Source organism: Macaca fascicularis, chromosome 9 (assembly GCF_037993035.2).
Source record: "Macaca fascicularis isolate 582-1 chromosome 9, T2T-MFA8v1.1".
Classification (NCBI taxonomy): Eukaryota; Metazoa; Chordata; class Mammalia; order Primates; family Cercopithecidae; genus Macaca; species Macaca fascicularis.
Genome location: NC_088383.1, coordinates 12,662,386 through 12,669,151, shown reverse-complemented (window position 1 = coordinate 12,669,151; position 6,766 = coordinate 12,662,386).

Below are 6,766 nucleotides of genomic sequence, written 5' to 3'. Positions count from 1 at the left end.
TGTACGGCATGATCCTGTTTATGTGAAATGTCCAGAAGAGGTAAATGTAGAGAGACGGGGAGTAGATGAATGGTTGCCTGGGGCTGGGCGGCTTGGGAGGAAATGGGGAGCGACTGCTCATGGATAGAGAGTTTCATTTGGGGGTGATGACAATGTTCTAATTTTTTGTTGTTGTTATTGTTTCTGAGACAGAATCTCCCTCTGTCACCCAGGCTGGAGTGCAATGGCACAATTGCAGCTCACTGCAACCTCTGCCTCCCGGGTTCAAGTAATTCTCCTGCTTCAGCCTCCCAGGTAGCTGGGACTACAGATGTGCACCACTACACCTGGCTAATTTTTGTATTTTCAGTAGAGATGGGGTTTCACCATGCTGGCCAGGCTGGTCTTGAACTCCTGACCTCAGTTGTTCTGCCTGCCTTGGCCTCCCAAAGTTCTAGGATTATAGGCGTGAGTCACTGTGCCCGGCAGTAATGTTCTAAAATTGATTGTGGTAAATCACATAGCTCCACAAATAAACTAAAAACCACTGAATTGTATACCTCAGGTGGGTACATTGTACGGTATTTGAATTATATCTCAATAAAGCTATTATTTTGAAAAAAAAGCACCAGTAATTCCTTCACCCAGAGTAATCCCATCACCCAAATGATAGTAGTTAAGACCCTTTTCTCCACCCATATCCCCACTCTCTTACCCAGAGATAATACCAACATATTGCAGTAAATTACATGACCTGATTTTATAAACAATCCTTTCATTCATAAGGCAAACCTGGCACCTGTCTTCACATTAGATTCTAGTTCATCATGTGCTCTTGCCTGTTTGTTTCATAAAAGTTTTCTAGAACTTACTGTTAAGACAAGCGAGGCCTCATGTGTTTTGCATCACTTTGACACACTTTTCTTCTGTGATATTGGTCTATTTATATTTTCTAATTCTTCTTGTACCAACCAAAATTAGAATTTATTCCCCCAGGAAAGCATCTGTTTCGTTCAGATTATCAAATATATACATACATATATATACACAAACACACACAACACATACATAATTTGAGATGAAGTCTCGCTCTGTTGCCTAGGCTGGAGTGCAGTGGCACAATCTCGGCTCACTGCAACCCCCATCTCCTGGGTTTAAGCGATTCTTCTGCCTCAGCCTCCCAAGTAGCTGGGACTATAGTCCACCATGCCCGGCCGATTTGTTGTATTTTTAGTAGAGATGGGGTTTCAGCATGTTGGCAAGGCTGGTCTCCAACTCCTGACCTCAGACACGTTTTATTTCAAAATGATGAAGCCATAAGCCTCCCATCTGTCGGGTTGAGGGAAAGTAGTCCTCTTCTCAAACACTGGGATTCCCGCCTTTTGATCCCAACTCAATAAAAAATCTCAGGCAGCTCCCTACTACTTAGCAGTTGGCTTCAACTCCCTGCCTTTTGCCTTGGAAATCTGGCCCCAGTGTAATTTTTTCTCACCACCCATCATGTATCAAACACTCCAGCAACCCCTTCTCACCTCTGTCTTCCACGGCCTTCTCCCCTTGGAACATCCTTTCACATCTCCCCTCGTCTAGACTTACCTTTTCTTCAAAACGTCCTTCAAGAAGTTTCTTCTGGCTCTCCAGCTGGAAGGAGACTCCTCCTTGTCTGGACTCAGACAGCACCGTGTACCTCTTTGCATCTGAGGACATTCTAATGGGTTCATTAGTTATTTATGATTTTATTAACGCCACCAAAAGTATCTATGATAGAAAATGCTTTAGGTTGAAAATACAAAAAACGCCATTCAAAATGGCTTAAGCCATAAGGATTATCTCACGTAATTAGGAGTCCAAAGATAGAGTGGTTTAGTCACATTATCAAAGACCTGGCTTCTTTCCATCTTTCCACTCTGCCATCTTCATTGGGAAGGCTTTTGCCCTCGGCCTTGTCTTCTTTTGAGTACAGATGTCTACAGCCACAACTCCAGAGAGAAGCTGTTACTTCTATAGAGGACAGCATCTAGGGTGGCCTTCATGAGCCCCAGCTCTTGGCATCATCCCTTGTTGTAATATGGAACCTGTGACTTGCTTCTCATCAGTGGAATATGGCAAAGGTGATGGGCTCTCTGTGATTACACACATGTGCTCATGATACATACAATTGTAACAGCCATGTCACTAGGAGACCCTCTCTCTCCCTTGCTGGCTTTGGTGAAGCAGCTTCCATGTCGTGAGCTGCCACATGGAGAGAGTCACATGTCAGGGAACTGAGTGTGGCTTCTGCTCAGCAGCCAGTGTGACAGAGGCCCTCAGTCTGGCAGCCTGCAAGGAACTGAATGCAGCCCACAGCCATGTGAGGCTGGAAGTGAACCCTTCCTCAGTCAAGTCTTGGATGAGACTGCAGCATTGGCTGACCCTGGGATTCCATCTCTGTGAGACCCTGAAGCAGAGGCTCCAGCTAAGCTGTCCCTGGACTCCCGATCCCTAGAAATTGTAAGATTAAAGAACCGGTGGGGCCGGGTGCAGTGGCTCACGCCTGTAATCCTAGCACTTTGGGAGGCTGAGGCGGGCAGATAATGAGGTCAGATGATCAAGACCATCCTGGCTAACACGGTGAAACCCTGTCTCTACTAAAAATACAAAAAATTAGCCAGGCTTGGTGGCTCGCACCTGTAGTCCCAGCTACTCAGGAGGCTGAGGCAGGAGAATCACTTGAACCTGGGAGGCGGAGGTTGCAGTGAGCCGAGATCGCGCCATTGCACTTCAGCCTGGGTGACAGAGCGAGACTCTGTCTCAACAAAACCCAAAAACCAAAAACCCAATCTCACATGGCCGTGGGCTGCATTCAGTTCCTTGCAGGCTGCCAGACTGAGGGCCTCAGTGTCACACTGGCTGCTGAGCAGAAGCCACACTCAGTTCAATCTTTTCTCACTGCAGCCTTCGTCTCCTGGACTCAAGCAATCCTCCTGTCTCAGCCTCCCAGGTAGCAGGGACCACAGGTGTGCACCACCACACCCAGGTAATTTTTTTTTTTTTTTCATGTTTTTGTAGAGACGGGGTTTTGCCATGTTGCAAAACGGCACTCATCCCTCCCATGTTGCCCAAACTGGGAGTAATTTTTTTCAAGAAGCCTCCCAGTCATCTTTTTGGAATTATATCATGTGGTCATTCTTAATCTAACCACTGGGAAAGGGAATAAAATTACCGAATTTGGCATAAATGAATCAAGGTTTACTTATAAAAATAAATACATAGGGAAAATAGTTAAGTGTTAATATGACAAATAGGCAAATCCAAAAACTTGTACATTTACAAGACAATTGGCCTGGTCACTTTAAATAGCCAATATCATTGAAAAAGTGAATTGGACTCTTCTGAATTTTTTAACACTAACACATTTTTAAAAAGGTACCTAACAACCAAATGCAATGGGTGGACCTTGATTGAATCTTGGTTCAAAAATCTAGCATAAAGTCTATTTCAGGAACAATTGGAGAAATTTGAACAAGGACTAGATAATTAATATTAGGGAACTATTTTAAATTTTCGTAGTTGAGACAAGTATTAAAGCTATGTGAGAGAACATCCTTATACTTTAGAAGATGTATACTGAAGTATTTAGGACTAAGGCTTCATGATTTCAACAACTTATTTTTAAATAGTTGAGCCAAAAACTATTTCAACACACACACAGAAAGATTAAAGCAAATATGGAAAAATGTTAAATGTTAATTGACTCTAGATGGTGGCTATGGTTGACAGTTGCACTATTTTTTTTTCAACCTTTCTAACATTTTTGATCACAAAAATGTGAACACAGACTCACCTCCTTGGGCTGGTATCTTGGTCTATAGATTCAATGCAATCCCAATCGACATCCCAGCAAGTTATTGTGTGGATATCAACAAACTGATTCTAGGGTGGGCACAGTGGCTCACACCTGTAATCCCAGCACTGTGGGAGGCTGAGGCAGGAGGATTGCTTGAGCTCAGGAGTTTGAGACCAGCCTGGGCAACACAGTGAGACCTTGTCTTTACTAAAAATAAAAAATTAGCCAGGTGTGGTGGCATGCACCTGTAGTCCCAGCTACTTGGGAGGTTGAAGTGGGAGGATCACTTGAGCCTAGGAGGTGGAGGTTACAGTGAACTATGATCATGACACTGCACTCCAAATTGGGTGACAGAGCAAGACAATAAATAAATAAATAAATAAATAAATAAATAAATAAATAAAGTATATTAAAAAAAGAAGGCGGCCAGGCGTGGTGGCTCACGCCTGTAATCCCAGCACTTTGGGAGGCTGAGGTGGGCGGATCAGGAGGTCAGGAGATCAAGACCATCCTGGCTAACACAGTGAAAACCCGTCTCTACTGAAAATACAAAAAAGTAGCCACGAGTGGCAGCGGGTGCCTGTAGTCCCAGCTACTCGGGAGGCTGAGGCAGGAGAATGGCGTGAACCCGGGAGGCGGAGCTTGCAGTGAGCTGAGATTGCGCCACTGCACTCCAGCCTGGGTGACAGAGCGAGACTCCGTTTCAAAAAAAAAAAAAAAAAAAAGAGGAAGAAGACCTACTAGACGTACTTCCTAGGGCTGCCTGGACAGTTTCAGGCTCACTCAATCACCATGTGCTTTTGCCTGGTAACCGACCTCAAGTCACTGGCGTACAATCGGTCAGGGAGCTGGTGTTCTCTCATTCGCTTCATCTATGTTTTCCAGGGTCAAGCCAGCTCTCCAAGGATCTCTCAGCCAGGGCGGACAGAAACGAATACCCTTGTCACTGCGTAGCCCCTGAACCTGATGGGGTATGACCTGCTGGGCGGAGCTCAGCTCCGCTACCCCGAGAAGTAAACAGCACAGAGGGAAAGATAAACACTCTAGGCTTCCCAAAAGCAATTATCATGTGTGGTTATTAGAACATTTGTATTCACTATCCCGGGGGAAGGAAGCAGAGATACAAATAAACCCAGAGTTGATATTTGCCTGGGGATAAATTATATGACATTGCAGAGTGGGGAGCAGATTTTCTTTCTGGATTACTTTCTGCACAGGCAGCCATTACAATGTATAGCTAGTCCCTGAGCGCGCATCAGCTTGGGGCCGGGAAGCCAGACTGGAGGCCAGGGGAGTTCACGGTTTGAGGGCACAGCGCTCATAAGGAAACGGGAAAGTCAACTTTTGATTTTCTTTTGTCACATGTTTGAGAAGAGTTTGTTACCTTCTCCAAGGCCCTGAGAGGTGATATCACCCTCTCCCCTACATGGTGTGAGCTGGCAACCACAAGGTGGTGACTTCCATAGCAGGTCCCCTGAAGAGGAACAGACAGCGGGTGGCCCCACGGACCCGCAGGAGTCTTGAGTTGCCCACGACAGTCCTCGTCTAGAAGCTTCAGCCGGGTATTTATGAGCTTAGCAGTAAAAACTCCCCTGGTGGTCTGCGGATAAGCAAAGCCGGCGTCCCTTCCCTTGCACACTGGCAGTGTTCTGTTGCAAGGGCTTCAGTGCTGAGACCATTCCTTTGTCTTGGGAAACTGTCACGGGTAGGGCGGCCATTTCTTCAGGCTTGCTGACCCCAGGCTAGCCTCACACCAGCCCAGTGGCCCCCTTCAGCGCAGTGTGGCCAGGGGGAAGATTATCTGTGGCTTTATCAGGCAGATGGTGTCTGGCATCCTCAATCTACCATCTCAGCTGTTTGACCTCGGACAAAGCTGGCCTCAACTACTCGCCCATGAGCTGGCGGTCGCTGCGGTACCTACGGCACTGGGCTGTCAGGAGGACGAAATGAGAATGTACAGAGGGTACCCAGCACGCAGTGTTCGTCCAGGAAGCGGCAGCGCTCATAATTTTCTGTGCGTGAGTAGCGGTAACAAACTCCTCTTTTTCAAGAGCACACTCTATGGTTTCTAAAATCTAGGAAAGACACAAATTGTCTTTCTCAGCAGAAACCTGTGAAAACAACTCAGGGACACCCATACCATGAGACCCTTGCCCCGGCTATTTGAATAAGCGCAGGTTAGAGCCTTACAGCTCTTCATCCCCAGCGTGGTACTCATCCCATGAATGGCCACTCGCAGGTGAAATAAACTGGTTTTAAACAATCAGCCTTACGACAATCTTGAGGACAAGAGATTTGGGACATTTCTTGGGCTGCATTAGACCTGAAGCCAGCAGGTCATAGATTTAGGTCCCAAATCAAACCCTTGCTCAGGTGGGAAACCTATGCACCTGGTTTTGGTCTGTGATCTCTCCTGGAAGCCGAGCGTCATTTGCAAGTGTGTCCGTAGGAGGTGTTGCTTTTTTTGTGGTTGTTGTTGAGGCAGAGACTTGCTCTATTGCCCCAGAGCTGGAGTGCAGTGGCACCATCTTGGCTCACTGCAACCTCCACTTCCCGGGTTCAAGCAATTCTCCTGCCTCAGCCTCCCAAGTATCTGGGATTACAGGCACGTGCCACTGCACCTGGCTAATTTTTGTATTTTTAGTAGAGATGGGGTTTCACCATATTGGCCAGGCTGGTCTTGAACTCCCGACCTCAGGTGATCCACCTGTCTCAGCCTCCCAGAGTGCTGGGATTATAGGCAGGAGCCACCACCCAGCCAGGAGGAGGTGCTCTTAATGCGTAGGACGTGTCTACTGCCTCCCGCCTCCTCTCCCCAGTGTTTTCATCCTCAGGTTGAGCCTGGAGTCTGGGTTTCACAGAAACGTGGATAACAATGACATTGGTTATAGAAATAGGAGGCACCTACTCTATGTCCATCAACGTGAGCATATAAAAACGGTTGCTTTTTTTTCTTTTCTT